The 19,148-nt window shown below is 41.7% G+C and overlaps 1 long non-coding RNA gene across 2 annotated transcripts in view; it reads right to left on the bottom strand.

Moving 5' to 3' along the window:
- Window positions 1-17,163, bottom strand: part of LOC114157057 (uncharacterized) — a 34,711-nt gene extending 17,548 nt beyond the window's left edge. The window contains exons 1-2 of one of the 2 annotated variants that reach the window (XR_003598081.1): window positions 17,093-17,163; window positions 16,408-16,509 (exon numbers count right to left, since the gene is read on the bottom strand). This is a non-coding gene — a long non-coding RNA (uncharacterized LOC114157057). Of the gene's footprint in view, window positions 1-16,407; window positions 16,510-16,833; window positions 16,936-17,092 lie in introns of those variants that run through there. The other variant, XR_003598082.1, reaches the window with a different exon arrangement.
- Between the last annotated feature and the right edge of the window lie 1,985 nt (window positions 17,164-19,148).

Raw genomic sequence — 19,148 nt, 5'->3', positions numbered from 1 at the left:
CACCCAAAATGTTAATAAATGTCGAACATGTTTGACATTTAATGTTTAACAAAGTAAAAGTAAGGTTTTGGCTCTTGAGAGTCACATATATCTGCACAATTACTGGGCAACAGAATTATTCCAAAAAACACAAATTTTCCATCTCATTTTCTTTTTTCACCCATTTAAGTGAGAATTATAGACAGACACCTCAAAGCTTTCCAATAAATACTTCTGACATTAAAAGAAGAAAAAAAGTCAGTGACCAATATAGCTACTCTTCTATTTTATAACAGTGATCTGCCTTCCATTCACACTTTTACTCGGATGCATGTGACGGAGTTGCCCAAGGTGAGAGGCGTCGGGCAGGAGTGGGCATACTTGTTGCTCCCCATCTCGGCGCCTGTACGTTGGGGTTTACCCCGGTGAACGAGAGGGTAGCATCCCTCCGCCTACGGGTGGGGGGACGGGTTCTGACTGTCGTTTGTGCTTACGGGCCGAACGACAGTTCAGATTACCCACCCTTTTTGGAGTCCTTAGAGGGGGTACTGGAGAGTGCTCCTCCTGGGGACTCCCTTGTTCTGCTGGGGGACTTCAACGCTCACGTGGGCAGCGACAGTGAGACCTGGAGGGGCGTGGTTGGGAGGAACGGCCCGCTCGACCTGAACTCGAGCGGTGTTCTGTTGCTGGACTTCTGTGCTCGCCATGGATTGTCCATAACGAACACCATGTTCAAGCATAAGGGTGTCCATATGTGCACTTGGCACCAGGACACCCTAGGCCGCAGTTCGATGATCGACTTTGTCATCGTTTCATCGGATCTGCGGCCGTATGTCTTGGACACTCGGGTGAAAAGAGGTGCGGAGCTGTCCACTGACCACTACCTGGTGGTGAGTTGGCTCCGGTGGTGGGGGCGAAAGCAGGTCAGACCTGGCAGGCCCAAACGTGTTGTGAGGGTCTGCTGGGAACGTCTGGCGGAATCCCCTGTGAGACGGAGCTTTAACTCCCATCTCCGGCAAAACTTCGAACACGTCCCGGGGGAGGTGGGGGACATGGAAGTCTGAGTGGACCATGTTCCGTGCCTCCATTGTCGAGGCGGCCGATCGGAGCTGTGGCCGCAAGGTTGTCGGTGCCTGTCGCGGCGGCAACCCTCGAACCCGCTGGTGGACACCTTCGGTGAGGGATGCCGTCAGGCTGAAGAAGGAGTCCTATCGGGCCTTTTTGGCCTGTGGGACTCCGGAAGCAGCTGATGGGTACCGGCGGGCGAAGCGGCATGCGGCTCGGGCGGTTGCTGAGGCAAAAACTCAGGCGTGGGAGGAGTTTGGAGAGGCCATGGAGAAAGACTTCCGTACGGCTTCGGGGCGATTCTGGTCCACCATCCGGCGTCTCAGGGGGGGGAAGCGGTGCGGTACCAACACTGTTTATAGTGGGGATGGTGTGCTGCTGACCTCGACTCGGGACGTTGTGGGCCGGTGGGCAGAGTACTTCGAAGACCTCCTCAATCCCACCAACATGCCTTCCACTGAGGAAGCGGAGCTTGGGGACTCTGGGTTGGGCTCTCTAATCTCTGGGGACGAGGTCGCCGAGGTGGTTAAAAAGCTCCTCGGTGGCAAGGCCCCGGGGGTGGATGAGATCCGCCCGGAGTTCCTTAAGGCTCTGGATGTTGTAGGGTTGTGTTGGTTGACGCGACTCTGCAATATCGCATGGACATCAGGGGCAGTTCCCCTGGATTGGCAGACTGGGGTGGTGGTCCCCCTGTTCAAAAAGGGGGACCGGAGGGTGTGCTCCAATTATAGAGGGGTCACACTCTTAAGCCTCCCTGGCAAGGTCTATTCAGGGGTCCTGGAGAGGAGGGTCCGTCGGATAGTCGAACCTCAGATTCAGGAAGAGCAGTGTGGTTTCCGTCCTGGTCGTGGAACACTGGACCAGCTCTACACCCTCGGCAGGGTCCTGGAGGGTGCATGGGAGTTCGCCCAACCAGTCTACATGTGTTTTGTGGACTTGGAGAAGGCGTTCGACCGTGTCCCTCGGGGAGCCCTGTGGCGGGTTCTCCGGGAGTATGGGGTACCGGGCCCTTTGATACGGGCTGTCAGGTCCCTGTATGACCGGTGTCAGAGTCTGGTCCGCATTGCCGGCAGTAAGTCGGGCTCGTTTCCGGTGAGAGTTGGACTCCGCCAGGGCTGCCCTTTGTCACCGATTCTGTTCATCACTTTCATGGACAGAATTTCTAGGCGCAGCCAAGGTGTTGAGGGGATCCGATTTGGTGGTCTTAGGATCTCATCTCTGCTTTTCGCAGACGATGTGGTCCTTTTGGCTTCATCAGATCGTGATCTGCAGCTCTCGCTGGAGCGGTTCGCAGCCGAGTGTGAAGCGGCCGGGATGGGGATCAGTGCCTCCAAATCCGAGGCCATGGTCTTGAGCCGGAAAAGGGTAGAGTGCCTTCTCCGGGTCAGGGAGGGTGTCCTGCCCCAAGTGGAGGAGTTTAAGTATCTCGGGATCTTGTTCACAAATGGGGGAAGAAGGGAGCGGGAGATCGACAGGCGGATTGGCGCAGCGTCTGCTGTCAAGCGGGCGCTGTACCGGTCCGTCGTGGTGAAGAGAGAGCTGAGCCAAAAAGCGAAGCTCTCGATTTACCGGTCGATCTACGTTCCCACCCTCATCTATGGTCATGAGCTTTGGGTCATGACCGAAAGAACGAGATCGCGGATACAAGCGGCCGAAATGGGTTTTCTCCGTAGGGTGGCTGGGCTCTCCCTTAGAGATAGGGTGAGAAGCTCAGCCATCCGGGAGGGACTCAGAGTAGAGCCGCTGCTCCTTCACATCGAGAGGAGCCAGTTGAGGTAGCTTGGGCATCTGGTCAGGATGCCTCCTGGACGCCTCCCTGGTGAGGTGTTCCGGGCACGTCCCACCGGGAGGAGGCCCCGAGGAAGACCCAGGACACGCTGGAGAGACTATGTCTCTCGGCTGGCCTGGGAACGCCTCGGGATTCCCCCGGAAGAGCTAGAAGAAATGGCCGGGGAGAGGGAAGTCTGGGCCTCCCTTCTGAAGCTGCTACCCCCGCGACCCGACCTCGGATAAGCGGAAGAAGATGGATGGATGGATGGATGGCATGTGACGGATCACTGTCCTGGGTAAAAATATTCTCTTTTTCAAAGATGCAGACTTATTCTGGCACCATTGCTTCTGAAAACTGGCCGCAGGTTTGGAAATTGATTTTGAACCCATATTCAACCCGAAAAGGTTTAACCAGCTCGTCTTTAATAATATCAGCCCACACCGTTACCAAGTGGTGTCCAATGTGCCATTTAATGCCCTGTGCCACCTGTCAATCATTCCAGTTGACCAATCAGTGGTCCCTAACTACGTGTAGGGGCATGTACTTCAGTGGTCCCGAAGTACACGCCCCTTATCTGGAGGAACTGAACCTCGTCAACATTTTATCATTAATTCGCTATTATTACACATTCCTACTATTGAAAATCTCAAATACTTTTACTTTAATTTTAGCCCTCATGGCAAAAAAAAAAAGTTTGGACACCAATGCTTTAAGAATTCAGGTTTATTTAGCTTGGAGTTTTAAAAAAATCCCTAAAAATGATGATATGGTCAAAATAGTCACTTGCCTAATAATTGTGCACAGTGTATATTCAACTATGCACAAATTATTGCCCTAAAACTGACATTTAAGATTAAGCAAATGTCACAGTTTCCCCTCTAGAGGGAGCCACATCTCTAAACATTCCTCATCAGTGACGTGGAGGCAAACAAGCCATCTGGTGAGCAGGAGCACCTGCTGACCTCCTGTTGGCTAAGAGACAAGCTATGGAAAAATCCATCCATCCATGTTTATGAATGTAAACAGCTACAGAAAGAAACACCCATGTGGAGGGTGAGAAGATCAGGGAACAGCTTCTTGCTGTGTCTGGCTGCAAACGGGAAGCATGTGTTCAGTTGTGCTTTGTATAGAGCCAGTACGTGTCAAAATGAATCCGTGAATGAGATGAAAAATGAAAAAACTGCGTTTGTTTACTGTGATGAAGAAAAGAAAATGCTCACAGAGGGGTTTTCCGAAAGGTCAAAGAATTGATTTTGTGTTCGGCTCCCACCTGGATGGTCTGAACACACAGAGGCCTTTTTGTGCTGCATCAGACTCCACTGCGTCTATGTGTTAAAAATCCAAGCTTGCCGTCATTTCTCAAACTAATTTTTCACACAAATACAGACATTAACTCACTGGTGGAGCCCTGCCTGTGGCTGAATGAATGAATGAATGAATGAAAGGATGGGAGCCGCATGGGGAATTCGGTGAATGTGCGGCTAAATCAGAGCCCGGTCTTGAAACCCAGGCAGAAGCTGAACCTCGTGCCAACAAAGCAGCTGGGTACATGCTGGGCACATTTTTCTGTTCAGCCATGCTCTTTGTGAATAATATGTATCAACGCCGTTCCCACTCAGACCTGCCAGTTAGCCTTTGGAGATGATCCGGCTTCAGCACCCTGTGGCATCTCAGGCATATGTTTGCCTGTCGCCTGCTGAGCATATCTCAGCATCAGAAGCGGTGGCGGGAGCGGGGGAGAGAGAGAAAAAGAGAGAGAGGCTTCGGATCGAAGCGTATGCAAATATCCAAGATCCACCTTGAGGGATGGTCCTCCCCAGCTGCAGAGGGAGCTTCAGCTGGCATGCGTGGCACGACGGTGAACACGTTTCTGGATGTGGGCAGCGCCGTTCAAAGGCAGTCAAATCAAACGCAGGACAAACCCGTACTGTTTGCTCTTTGACACAAATATCCGGATGTTTTCTGAAGCACAGAACCTCAAATCCCTTTTTTTATTTAAGCTGGAAAAATAGATTTCAGAAATTTATTCTAGAAATTGATGACCAGATTTCAGATTCAATACCAAAATGCAATACTATTGTGTTTACTAAAATTGCCTTCTTATATTCTCAGATTGTATTATTTTGATACCACTATGGGTGGGCATTTATCATATTGTTTATCATTTATCGTGAAAACAGTTTGATATATTTGTGGTCCCCAACTGCAGTTAAACAATAATACAAATTTGGCCTGTCAAACTTAAGTTTATGATCCAAATTTGACAACATTTAAGGATTATGAATACTTTTACAAGACATTGCAAGAACTGAGTCAAGAAGTATTTTTATCTGCGTTCATGGAGGGCTGGAAGCGCTTTTGGAAGTTAAATGAAAGTTAAATTTACAGTCCTGCATCATGAACAGAAATTCTAAACATAAATGGATCAAATTCTTCAATTTGTTTTCTTCAATCTCTATTTTCCACCTTCAGGCTTTGGTTGGAACCGGCAGGATTAAACGCTTCATGCATCAGTAATAACGTTATGACACATCTGTTAAGTGGCGATGGCCTTTATCAGCTGGAACATAAAAAGCAAAAGTTGTCGCTTCATATCCTAAACCTCTTTCATACTGCTGGAAAAAACATTCGTTAACTTATCAGGAATAAGTAGTCTGTCGAAGAGGCGTGCATAAACAGGACCCTTCACCACCACTGTGCTGTGCACCTTTGCAGGAGCATAACGCAAACTCCCTCACCCAGTCCCGTCTCCAACCTCGAGATTAGGGCAGAGGATTGTGCACAGCTGCTCCCTCAACATCCTAGATAAAAATCAGGCAATTTCACAGTCGGTGGCATTCTTTCATCCCCTAATCCACGAGCAGCTCACAGTTCAAGATGAACCTAACTGGGATGAGAACAAGCTTTTTGGAGTTGACCTTTCCAGACAGTATGGGTACAGTTGTACAGATGTTAAGTACCAGATCAAAAACAAATGGTGCAAATTGTTTTTATCTCCTGGATTTATTTAGTTAGTAAAGTGAGACAAGGATTAAATCTTAAAACATCTAAAACAATGGTGGCTTCTAATATTTTAGCAGTAGGTTGAACTGGTAAAACTGTGATCATACAACTCAGAGGTGCAATTCATTAAAGAAAAGCAATTGACAATTTCATGATGTGCCAATATGGTTAAAAAAAATGGACTAATGGTCAAGAAAACAGCCACAGAACTAAGTTAATAAATCATATTTACAGAGTGACTGAAGACCAGAGTGTAAGAATAAACAAACACCTTTCGACTCGTATCGAAGCAGTTTCTAAAGTGTTTTCATCTTCTCATTTGGACATTTTCGCAAAGAAATACCACTTTGATGAAGAAAACATGATGAAGATCAGACAGATTAAGGGTTTCAAAACTGTTTGTTTAATGTGGAGTTTGACCTCATTGCTGAGCCTCAACGAAGGAAAGTTGCAGTAACTGGTGAAAAGAAGAATGACAATCTTCAGAACTTAAACTGGACAAAATTAAATTACCATTTGAATTTTCCCACCTGACTAGTTTCCCTATATGCTAACAACATTTAAGTGTCGTATTCTGCTTGCAGGCTTCAACTGCAAAAGTTTCATGATGTGCTAGTACAGAGAAAACGTTGGGACGCATATGAATTCAAACAGACGAAATCAGCTGCAATCTGGTCAATCTTCAACTAACGTCGGTAAAGCCAGAAACATTTCCTTGTGTGAAAATTAACTATTTTTCTAAAATTCTAAGCTTCTAGACTTCAGAGTCTCTTTTCTTTTCAGAGTTTTTAAAATAATAGTGACAAAATGTTTGATATGAATTTAGGTAGCAGCGGACAGGCTTTAAACGTGGAAGAAAGTGGATGGATGATGAATCAGGGATGAGTGGACAACAGGTGACAAATACATGGTTTCAATAATCATCAGGATGATAAATCAATAGATAGATTAAGTGTTTTCATGTATGGACATTTTGCAACAGCTTTACAAAGCACAGAGGGACAATCTCAATTACCAACACAAGTGGAGTTTAACTTTATATGACATTAGCAGAGAGACATGGCTGTTTAAATGTGCATTTATAAGACAATAAAACAAATGTATTTAGTTAGAAAATATTTAACCAGAAAAGCAGCAAGTAGCTTTCAAAGCTCATTGCATGTATTCAAAAGTTTAAGTTACTTCTTGTTTACTTGTACGCAGCTGATTTCCTGTAAAAGCTTCGCCATAAGAGGCCAGCTTGTACAGACTTCCTTTAAATGTTCTTTATTACTGTAGCATTGCCCCATCTGTCACAGAACCCCCTCCTCCTTCTCAAGTCATCCAGTGCACCTCTTTTCTCTGACCCCAACATCCATTTGCAGAGCAATTCTTCACTCAAGTTCAAACAGGGGACAAAAAGGTACTTCATAGAGGAAAAAAAAAAAGAGAAGGGCCCATGAATCAAAAGGCACGGAAATGGAATTCACTGTACAAACGCCGGGAGAATTTCAATGTCCGCCGAGGCACAGTGGAGCTCTGTTCGTTTCTGTTCGCGGGCTGAGGGGTGAAAGGAGCAGCCGCCGCAGCGGGGCACATCCATTCTGACAAGTCCTTATGCACACTCTGAAAAAGGCCTGAGCAAGGTCTGTTTGTTTAAGAGGAAATGGACCCAGCTGAAGCTCCAACAAAATAACAGGGTCGTTTAATGGTTGCGCCTCAGTGTGTTTATTTGGCAGATATGAAACCGAATATAAAATGCTTCCCGCTTGCAGTGCATATTAACACATCAGGAAATTTCATTTTAGTATTTGTCGTCTTCCTCTCAATTTAAGCAGCATCTTTATTAACTGGTATTTAACTGGGAATGTGGCCAAACCACATATGGAAAGATCATCATGCGAGTGACAAAATTCAATGTTTCAGTATGGACCTCGCTGATAAATTAAGACAGCTGTGGTATTTTGCTTGCTTTTAGCTATGATTTATGCAGAGTTTACATGTTTCTCATAAAGAGGACAGTTCTCTTCTCATGTTTTAAACACTGAGCATATAGTAAGCTACTTCAAAACGTCTAACAGTTACAGATATTGACATTAGTCTATCGTGTTTGTGAAAATATCCCACACCTCTGAACCCTTGAGAAACTTATTCAGACAACGAGATGGGTTCTGGAACACTGCAAAAACACCAAACTATTTTTGTCTAGTTTCTAGTGCGTATATCTTAGTACTTTTGAATGAAGACACAACTAGCTTAACAGTAACTCATCATTAGTGCATTGAAGCTTATTTTAAGTCAATAATTCCTTGATATTGATAAAAAAAGTACTAGTTTCATTTGCGGATTATTTCACTTATAATAAGATATTTTTCACGTGTTAAAATTAATTTATCTGCCAGTGGAACTAGAACTCTTTCAAAAATATCAAGAAATTGACTTAAAACAAGCTTCTATATCTTGATGATAAGTTACTTTTCAGCTGGTTTTGTGCAATAAGATATACGCACTAGATACAAGATTTGGAGACATGGTCTAATGAAACTAAAATTGAAGTGGAGGAAAAACAGGGAACGCATCGAAGATGAGAAAAACCAACTGTGAAGTACAGAAGAACAGAATTTGAAGAGATTAAAAAATTAAAACCCTCTTCTATTTCCTGTTATTCTACTTACCAAAGAGACGTGATTTTGCTAATCCTGACTGACCTAAAACACGAAAAGATTAGTCTGATTCAGTATCAGACAGGGAGACAAATATGTTATGCAGCTTTTTAAATCTGACAGCTACTTTTGTACAATGAGAGTATTTTGATTGTTTGGTAACCTGTCTGCAAACTTCAGCTGTAACCCAATAATGAAAACCAGGAGTGCTTAACTGAAGAAGACTGAATGCTGATACTGAACCAAGAGATACTTCAGCATTGTTTTATTTACGCTTATTCAACTTATTTATGGCGCCTTTTTAAATTTCCCATGTAACAGATTTGTTTGTTTGTTTGTGGGAGAGTTTTGCAAATGACTTGTAAGGGTTTCAGTTTGGGATATATCTGAACTCTTGTGAACCATTGTGAATCTTTTGTGAAGCAAAGTTTTTCTGCTTCCTGTATGTTTCCTTTGTTCATGCAACAGGTACCTTTGTTGAGAAGAGATTATTTATTCAGCCATTTAAAAAAAAAGTCAGTCAGTAATGTAAGGCAAACAGATTTTATCCAAATGTTAACATCTCAGTGTACTTCATGCATTATGATGTCAATGGTGTATCGCTGCGTGCTGCCCTGACCTGGAAACCATTAAACTAAAGTGATGGATGGATGGATGGATGTTAGAGAAAATACAACCAAAGTGAAAAAATAGTTTCAAACAATTAGCTAAGGTTGGTGTGTTCTTTTGCTGCATTCACACAAGTTGTTAACACTAGTAACTACGGATGGATGGATGGATGGATGGAAAGAAATGCATGAGCCTGCAAGCAATTACCATCATTTCAAGATTCTAGCGGGCAGGCTTATTTTTGCGCTACTTGTGTATCAAGAGATCAAACTCATTACACGTCTCCTAATGTAGATTCTAATTAAACAGACAGTGAAGGATGAAAACAGCCACACAGGTTTCCTGATTACTTCCTTACTCCTTTTTGATCGAGAAACAGCAGATAAATCCTGAGTGATGTGAAGGCCCTGAACACCAGGAATGATCCTCTGACCTTATCGCAGTCCAGCATCTGCTAAAAGGCATAACTACTCCATCCTGCGCCCCTCTATGACCTCTGGCCATTTGACAGTGGGTCAAAACTGACCAAACAGAGCCTGCCAAGCACCCCTGTCTGTGGGCCCCGGGCACCAGACTCGGGGGCCCTCGCTGGCCTCTTTGCTTTTTGAGGCTTTGGGAAGATTAATAGGCCTCCTCCGCAGAGCGCCTTTGTGAGGCAGCGCCCAGGCGTGTTCAAGCTGTCGGGTTTGCCGGAGACGAAAGGAGCAGCGGCTAATTCCACCGCAGGTCAGTTTGTCTGTTGCTGCTCTGCATTTCCAATCGCTCGGAAAGGTCACATCCGGACCAGGAAACAAAACAAAAACAAACTCGGAGCAAAAATTGCAAACCCCAGAATTAAAAAAATAAAATAAATCTTACATCAGCCTTTATCTGTGTGGTGATCGTAACCCAAAATGCCCAGCTGAACAAATCAAACACACAATCCAGTCTGCTCTCAGTTCAGTTTGGTTTATGGATTAATGCCGAAATCAACGATGACATGCATGCAAATGTACATATCATATTTGCACAGCCGCTTTCGGAAAGAGGTACTAATCATACACAAACACTTGGGTTATTTTAGCCGAGCAGATTTGTTAGTCTCATTTAAACACACAATGCTGTGGAAAAGTCTTTAACCCCTTACAGATTTCTCCGGTTTTGTTTGATTGTCATACCAAAGAATTTCAGATCAACAAATTTCACAACCAGACGTAAACAAACAGAATAAATACAAACAGCGTTTTTAAATGATAATCTAATTTCTTAGGGGATATCAACAAGATCTCTGCCCTGCTAAAACAGAAATTTACTGGTTATCCACATCTAATTGGAAATCGGAGAGCAATACAACTTCCCATAATTAGGATTTGTTACTGTCAGACCTAAAAAATCACTTAAATATAACATCTATGTCAAAATGAAGTAGGCTATAAGACAGTGGTCTCAAACTCCAGTCCTTAAGGGTTGGTGTCTTGCAAATTTTATATGTTTCTCTGCTTCACCACACCTGGCTCTAATATTAGCTCGTTAGCAGACTCCTGCAAAGCCTGACTGCATGCTAGTGAAGCAGTTTCACCATTTAATTCAAGTGTGAAGGACAATGGACACATCTAAAAGTTATGGGACTCTGGCAGTCGAGGAATGCAGTTTGAAACCACTGCAAGATCTTAAAACATAACATACCTAAGTCTAAAAAGAACCCCACAATTTCAGGAACAGATGAGAAACATTTACATCTATGGGTCTGGAAAGAGTTACAAAGCCATTTTAAAGGCCAAGACACACTGGATCCATGTTAAAGTTAATGGGGCCTCGCAGACCGCCAACAATTCCCTGCAACTACGTCTCCGACTGTCCGACTAGGCAGCAATTTGACGAGAATGTCATGAGTGTGGCAAAGTAAAACACATCTGCTTTGGGGGAAAACACAAACTAGGATTTTTTACCCACAAAAGCAGCAGTGTGGTTATCCATGGCGGGACCTCAGAAATACAGAAAAAGATGAAAGAGTGAAACGATGACTTTGCTTGAGCAGGTTTGATTTTTACTGCCGGTCCGGTTTGTGCTTATGCAGGTGAGATTTCTGGTACATTAGCCTGGCCATTGCCTTCCTACGTAATTACACCCAATTCTCATCTCTCTTCAGTGCTCTATCTGGTATTTCTCCCGTTGAAGTGGATTTGTCTTGTAGAATTTCAACGGAGCCAATCAGCGAACAGAAGAAGTTGTGAGCGATGACGTTGATTTTGTGCACTGTTTTAGAATCGTAGTTTGTTTGTAGCGTTAGCAATGGCTAAACAAAGCCATTCGGTCCATGTTGGCCACGCTTCCAAATATTGAACTAACATCAACAACCGCCTCATTTGGCTCAACACTACTCTCTTTGCAATGGATGATGGTTGTGTACAGCGTTTGCAATTTCCGGTAAGCTTCCTAGCATCCAACTGACATAGTATATACGCCATGGGCAAACGTTAGCAATTGGGTAAAACTTAAACAGAGTTCACATCTCCAGCAAGCAATCGTTTCTCAATAGTCAAAAGGTCCAGACCCTCTGTACAAAGCAAAGTGTAGAACAAGGGGCTGGTTCAGGCTACCGGTACATACTCTCACAAGAATACTTGATCTTGCAAGTGAGTTGATTCGTACAGGTACCGAGTCAGGACAAAAACGTCGGATCCAAGTGTAAAGAGTCGGATGGAAGCGGTGTGTGTGGGCCTTAAGGCCTGAAGTTTCCAGAGAACCACAAATTAAGAAAACATGAAACAACCTTCCCCAAGCGTGTCCAGCCTACCAACATTACTCCAAGAGCATATCAGCAATGAGGTCAATAAAAAGAACCCAGAACAACATCAAATAAGAACGGTAACCCTCACTTAGTCAACATTCATGATTCAACAGGAGACAGGACAACACTGGGAGTCATGGAGGCATTCCTAAATCAAAATAACTCCTGACCAAAAATAACAGAAATGCACCGTCTTGCATTTGCCAAAAAAAAAAAAAAACATCTTAATGAGCCAAGACTTTATGGAAAATGTTCTGTGGATTATTGAGGCAGAAGCTGCACTTTTCGGATGGTGTATAAAATCTTCTCACAGGATTTCAGAAAAGAACATACCAGCTGTTTAACAATGTGGTGGCAGTATGATGGTCTGGTTCTGCTTTTCTGCTGCAGGACCTGGACATGCTGTAACTGATGGAACTATGAATTCTGTGAAGGCGAATGAAGTAAAGCGAAGGCTTTTAGGGTGAACTAGTAAAGTTTTGGACTGACGGGACCTTATAGAAGCACTTCATGCTTAAAAACTCTCCAATGTAGCTGAAAAAAACAATTCTGAAAAGAAGAGTGGGCCAAGTATTCTTCCACAGCAATGTAAATAAATTAATTGCCATTTATTGTAATGATGATGGCAGGTATTCCCACTAAAGTGGTACAATTAATACATTTTGGGGAGCAATTACATATATTATAGAGGAACAGGTTGCCTTGGATTGCAATTTATCCATTTCCCTGGGTAAATTAAATAATCATTTGGGAACTTTGTATTCACTCAGGTTATCTTTGTCCAAAATTAAATGTTTTGACAATCAGAAACACTTGACTGTGCCAAAAAAAGGAGGGAAAAACAGAAGCGATTAGAAAGGGGGAAAACACTCGATACAGACCAAACAGTTTTTTACACCAACTTTGAATGTTGAGCTGAAAATGTTATAGAATTTTTTTTTTTTTCCAGATTTTATGCAAAAAAGCTTTTGGGCTGAAACCATTTTAATGATTTTTCTTCGCACTTGGTTGCAGGTGAGGGCCTTTTGATTCCTGTCATGTCACGCCTCCAGTAGTGCAGCCACCAATAAAAGCCTCTTTTACCCTCTCTCTCCCCTCACCCTCTCACACACACTGACAGTGCACCCCTACACACACACACACACACACACACACACACACACACACAGTCTTCTAGCTGCTCCAGGTGCCAGGGTGTGAAGAGATCAGCCAATCCCAGGCCTCATCTGAAGCTGGATGGTGGCCATCGTGTTATTAAAAGCTACGGGTGAGCTTTGCTGCTCGCCTTTTCCTCTGCGCTCCAAACGATTTATGGGAAAAAAAAAAAAAAGACTTATGAAACAAAACAGCGTTGAGAAGAGGGTATGCTTCCCAGAGGGGGGAAAATAAATTTGAGTTTTCTGTTAGTTGTCTGATAAACAGCGCACTGAATCACCGCTACCATCCATTTTCATGAGCTGATAAGGAACCAGCTTATGGGTCATGATGGCATGATTGATGTCTCCATCTCGCTGCTCTTTGTGTCCAACAATAATTTCCAGTGATATTATTTCCATAAACATCATTAGGAGACAGAGTCGTTCCATCTCCTCAATCAGGACTACTGGGAAAGCTGAAGTGCCTTTGATGAGATGAGATCACATTTTAGAGGGAGCCGCTTTCCTCCTCGCCTGTAGCCAAAAACAGCCCTAATTGTGTTTTGTCCCATATGTGAATTATTATTAACGGCGATTCATTTACTACACTTCCTTTGCCAATTTCCTAAATTAAAAAAATAGCATGTTGAGATTTACAGCGCCTCACCCCCTTTCCACACTCATTTCCAGCACCAGCTTCCAGCGTAGCTATGGCAACTTCCAATCATCAAGGTTGGTAGAGCCTGCTGGCCGTGTGCTTGGCGCGAGGCTCTGAGAGGCGCAGGTGGAGCACATATGGAACAATGGCCTAGTGGAGAAAAAAAAAAAAAGAGAAGCCCCCTGCCCGCCTGCATGTGCCAGCAGTGCCCATTTTAATCCCAGCGTTACCTTCTAGTGCTCTCTGATGGAGATGTTCGGCAGCAATCACAGCCTCCGACCAGCGCTGGGCCTGTGCCAGACTTCACTTCACAAAGCCAGAAAAGTCCCAGAAAGTCATGCATCCACCCTCCTTTAGAATATTTACCATTACCGAGGCAGTGATGGCTTTTCCAGATTCATAATTACTAGTTTCCACCAAATATGCCTTATATGTATATGGTTTGTAAATTCGTGGCCATACATACGTTGTGCATTAATGACGTTTGTGGTCCATATGGCTCGTAATGGGAGCACTAATTTTATGGAAATCACCAGCATGTGTGGTAAATAAATCAATCATCCAAGAAGCCTTATCTATCACTGCACATTTTAGCAGTCAGCTCCATGTAGGTTAATTAAAGCACAATGGCCGAGGAGAGGACCTGGCACCCATCCTGCTTATGTTTAAGCCTTCTCAAGGCCTGCTGAGCTGAAGCTCTCTATAGCCAGATGAAATTTGCCCATCTATCCTCCCCCATCCCTTCACTCAGTGCATAAATCATCTATAAGGGCGTGAGCGTCGACCCCAAATTCCATGAACAATGATATTTGTTCACAAACAACGCGCATGGCTGCTTGTCAGACTTCACAGTACAAGCTGTGTTTCTCTGGGCTTCATGTGCAGACTTTATAATGTAACAAAAAATTTTCTTAAAGTCAATTTATCTGGTTTTGGAACAAATCCATTAAGTTTTAAGATGAGTTTTTGGTCATGTGTGCCACTGCTAATTAGCGGTTTTGTTTAGTGTGAGCTCTGAGATAAGTACAAATTTCTGTGAAGCGCAGTGATGGAAATTTAATGTATTTTATTAATTGCACTACACAAAATATTTGATAACTAAAAGTTCTAATTGCCTAACATTAATGAAGTATTTAAGGAAAACAACCAAGAAAAGGTAAAAAATAAAGTCACAAGATCTTTTGTGTGTTTTTTTCCCCTAATAAACAGCTGAGCTAAAATGCATAGATCTCTTCAATGATGTGACTAATCAATGCTAACTTGTTTTATTTCATATTTCTAACCATAAAATTTGGGCAGAACATTTTGTTCTTCTGTGATACATTCAAGCCCTAATATGTAAAATACTAAAATACTTTAAAAGTCAAGCAGATTAAATGTACAACGTTGTTAGATGGTTCCACTAAAACAAACCAAGTTTTTTTTAATCAAGTTTCTTTGTATTTCAATAACAATTCAGTTCAAATTGCTTTACAAATGACATATTCAAAAATATTTTACAAACATTTACTCAGTTAACTGTTTTGACTAAGTTTTGAAAGCCGCGTTAAACTAATGTCGTAGGCAAAGCTAAGGTTTTCAGTTTTGCTATTCAAAGCTAAGCTAACACTAGCAAAGCGCCAACCCATTGTGACAAAATGCAGCATCTCTCTGAGGATTTATGGAACAAAGCTAGTGTTCAGATTAATTAAATTATAACTGAATATGTTTTAAAGTGACTCAGTTTTATTTTTAGCTTTTCTCTACTATGAGAGTTGTTTTTGCTCGAACATCAGAAAAACATCAGTGCTCTTTCATACTCTGTATCTTTTTCTGAAAGCTCCATGAGACCCATTTTATACTACATGTAACATCATGCAACACTTTAAATATGTATGATTTTTTTGTAAATGCCTATAAACTCTTAAAACTAATTCTATTCATTCTCAGAATTCAGACCGGCAATTTTCAGGTTTTGGAAGCCAGAGCTAAATCAACATTAGCAATTTTGTACATTTTGACCTTTTTTTAAATTTTATTTTATTTTATTTTTTACAATGTTTAAACAAATTCAACTTTCTTTGGGAGATTCAAAAACCAAAATTTTATGTTTGTCACTTTTAACTGAAACTGTGACTTTTCTTTCTCTCAAATTTATGAGCTAAAGAACAGATTTTATCGGGTGTTTGCAGTAGTACGTCAGCAAATTTCCTGTCTGCAACTCTGGAGGTCACGCAGAAAACAATTTTTTTTTTTTTTTCACAGTAAATTAAGCACCTGTCCTGTTGCAAACAGAAACAGTGAAATCAAATGATCAGGTTTTATCATTCAAAAGGATAATCTGGATAAGTAAACAGAGGAATTATTAAGATGAAGATGATCTAATTCAGCAAGGGAGGAACAGGAGGCTTTATGTGGTTGATTACAACCCCATATCATCATATCAGATTATTCTCTATAAATATAGTTACCACCATATTTCCTAAAGGAAAAGATGTTTGTGGGGGGGGGGGGGGGGGGTTCATACATGAACAAAGATTTTCTTGGATTAGATATGGAGCCTAACAATACATTTAAAATGTGAATTGGCTATCTACTTTCATAACATACACTGTTTAAAATAATCTCTTACCCGTGCACATTGACATAAACTGTCAAGTCGATTCTTTAGGGTGACTGAGAACATGTTGAGTTCAGGTTTGGTGTACTGTATTTCACAGATTAGTAGGTTACCAAATTGAATGCTAATGGCTTGTAGTGCTTACCAATAAAAAATGTTAAATAAATATTCTTACCTGGCTGGCAATAACAGTAGTTTCCTTTGTGTATTCCACTCAGATTTTTCCCTATGTCAGATCAAGCAGTTCTCCATATCCAGGTCAGAAATGTTCAGCAGTCTAAGCAAACATAATTCAGATAACATTCACTATTTAGCATCTGGTATGAGTCTTCCAAGTTAATCAATTAAATATCTAGTATTATTTGAAAACTCCTCACAAAATATCAAGGTAACCCCTAGTTTCAAACATCTAATGTATCTAGAATAATCAAGTCATCCATAAAATCCTGCTAGCAAAAATAACACTGTGACAAAAATAACAATTTTGGAGGATTTAAGAAACAAAACTACTGTTGATTTTAGTTTTTGATTTTCAAAAACAGTTTGGACTCGTTAGCCAACGCTTTTGTTGTACAGGAACTGCTCTAAAAATCAATGTTACCGTTCTTTTTAAAAGTCTTTCATAGGCTAACAATACGCTACAGTTAACATCTCCATGGTTACGCTCGTCTTCATGTAACGTTACTTAAGAATTCGAAGTCAACACTAGCCATAGGCCAAGTATAGACCCTTTGCAACTACGTCACTTAATCATTCAAAGCGCCATGATGGACGTCGAAAATGAGGGTCTGAAGTTGTTCTTGTCAGTTTATTCATAGCTTCTTCTTGTTCGAGTTAAGCTAATTTGTTTCTGAACACACCTGGTTGGGTGCGATATTTCCTAGCTTGAAACAGCTAGCTTAGAAACCGACCCGTACTTCCTGCGGTCCTCTTCTTCTTCTTCTTCTTGGTATTTATTGGCGGTTGGCAACAAACTTACAGTAGCTTTACCGCCACTTACCAGTATGGAGTGTGGTTCGAGATGGTCTACTCTATAAACTTACACTTTCTACCTTTTCCCTCCATTAACTCCTGATTAAACATACCCCCACACATACACACCTGCTTATATTATCCAACTTGCTTATAGCTTTATATACCCCTCTTTGATATTCTTTACACATTCACACCCAACTTGCTCTACTCATATCCTATGAAATAGCTTTGTTTTTTAAGATACCGAATAATTATTTGAATATGTCTACTCCCGAAATCTCTCCTCAAAAATTCTATTAAATTAAACCTTTCTTTAATACCTACACACTCTCTCAGCATGCATCTTCTCTCTTCTTCATACTTACAACACTCTAAAATAACATGCTCTATTGTTTCAGACTTCTCACAATAATCACACTTTCCAGTTTTATGCTTTTGTATTTTAAAAAGTGAATAATTAAGCCCTGTATGACCGAACCTTAACCTTGTTATTATTCTTTCCTCCTTCCTATTCCTTCTTCCTATTCTTTCCTTTCCTACAGCCACCTGAATTTTATAAAACCACCTTCCTGTTAACCCTTTATCCCACCTTCTCTGCCATATTTTCATCAGCTCTTCTTTGACTTTACTTTTCCCTTCCGATTTACTCATCTTAACTGTAAAACTAATAGGATTATGTATTGCCTTCTTTGCCGTTATATCGGCCTTCTCGTTTCCTACTATCCCTATATGTGCTGGAACCCACACAAATGTAACTACTAATCCCAAATGTTGTATTCTAAATAGATTGTGATATATTTCTAATAAAATGTCCATCCTACTGTCCGTATTATTATATTTTATGCTTAGCAAAGCTGAGCTTGAATCGGAGCAAATTATTGCTCGTAAAGGCTTTACTTCCTTCCTGCGGTCCTCATGATGTGTTGATCAATTTACCGACTTGCCACCACACGATTTACGTCACTGTCGTAAACAGCGTCTCCCCTTACAGCGTAGCGGCATTAAAAATGTACAGAAGACGAGACGCTAACCAGTTTTTCCATACATGTTATGGCGGTGCTTTGTTTCCATAGTTACTACTAACGGTTAGACGTGCGTAACTTCTTCATAATGCAATATTTGATATCTTTCTAATCATCCTTACTTATAAAGCATATGAACATTAATCTTCTCACCTTGTAAAAAGTGTTCGCTGCAAATCCGCGGTTACACCGAAGGCTGCCAGTGGTTATGAATGACGAATCGGCTGCTGTCCATCTTTCCTCGTTAAAAGTTATACAATAAAAAGACAAGTTTTGTTTTCACCCTTGTCTGTTTGTGCAGTCGACCGACTGCGCAGCACAATGTGATCATTTTTTAAGTGAAATCAACTAAATAAAAGCGATGTTAGGCCACCACATGTGCGTTTTTTGACAGGCTTTACAGGAGCAGGCGGAGTTTCGAAGAGAGTGACGTCACGTGCAAAGCCCGCCATAGCTTTTTATGTGGCCCTCTAGATTCTAGACTAAACAGTGGTTAAATATATGTTATCAATTAAATTAATGTAGTTGTTATCTGTTTACTGTCAAATTATATCAATCAGTGCCTTCAGTTCCTTGAGAATTATTGTGGAAATTTATGCAAAATCAACAAATTTAATGCAGATTTTTCTCAAAAATTGTCAAAAACTTTTTTACTTGTACTTAACAGCTGTACTTATAGTCCATGATCTATACAGCGAGTAATAAAAAGTCGCTTTTACCGTCATAAATAAGTGCAAATATTGCAAATATTTCCAAATTAGTACCACAAACACTTTAATTTTTATTGCAAAAAATCACAAAAAGAATCACAAAATCCTGGAGGGACTAAAAAGACGTTCAATAATATTTAACTTTTGCAACTGATTAATAAATTTAACAGTTTGTGAACTGGTTTTATCAATACATTGCGCCACAACCG

Source organism: Xiphophorus couchianus, chromosome 14 (assembly GCF_001444195.1).
Source record: "Xiphophorus couchianus chromosome 14, X_couchianus-1.0, whole genome shotgun sequence".
NCBI lineage: Eukaryota > Metazoa > Chordata > Actinopteri > Cyprinodontiformes > Poeciliidae > Xiphophorus > Xiphophorus couchianus.
Note: the sequence above shows the minus strand (reverse complement) of the source record. Positions and strands in the feature narration are given on the sequence as shown.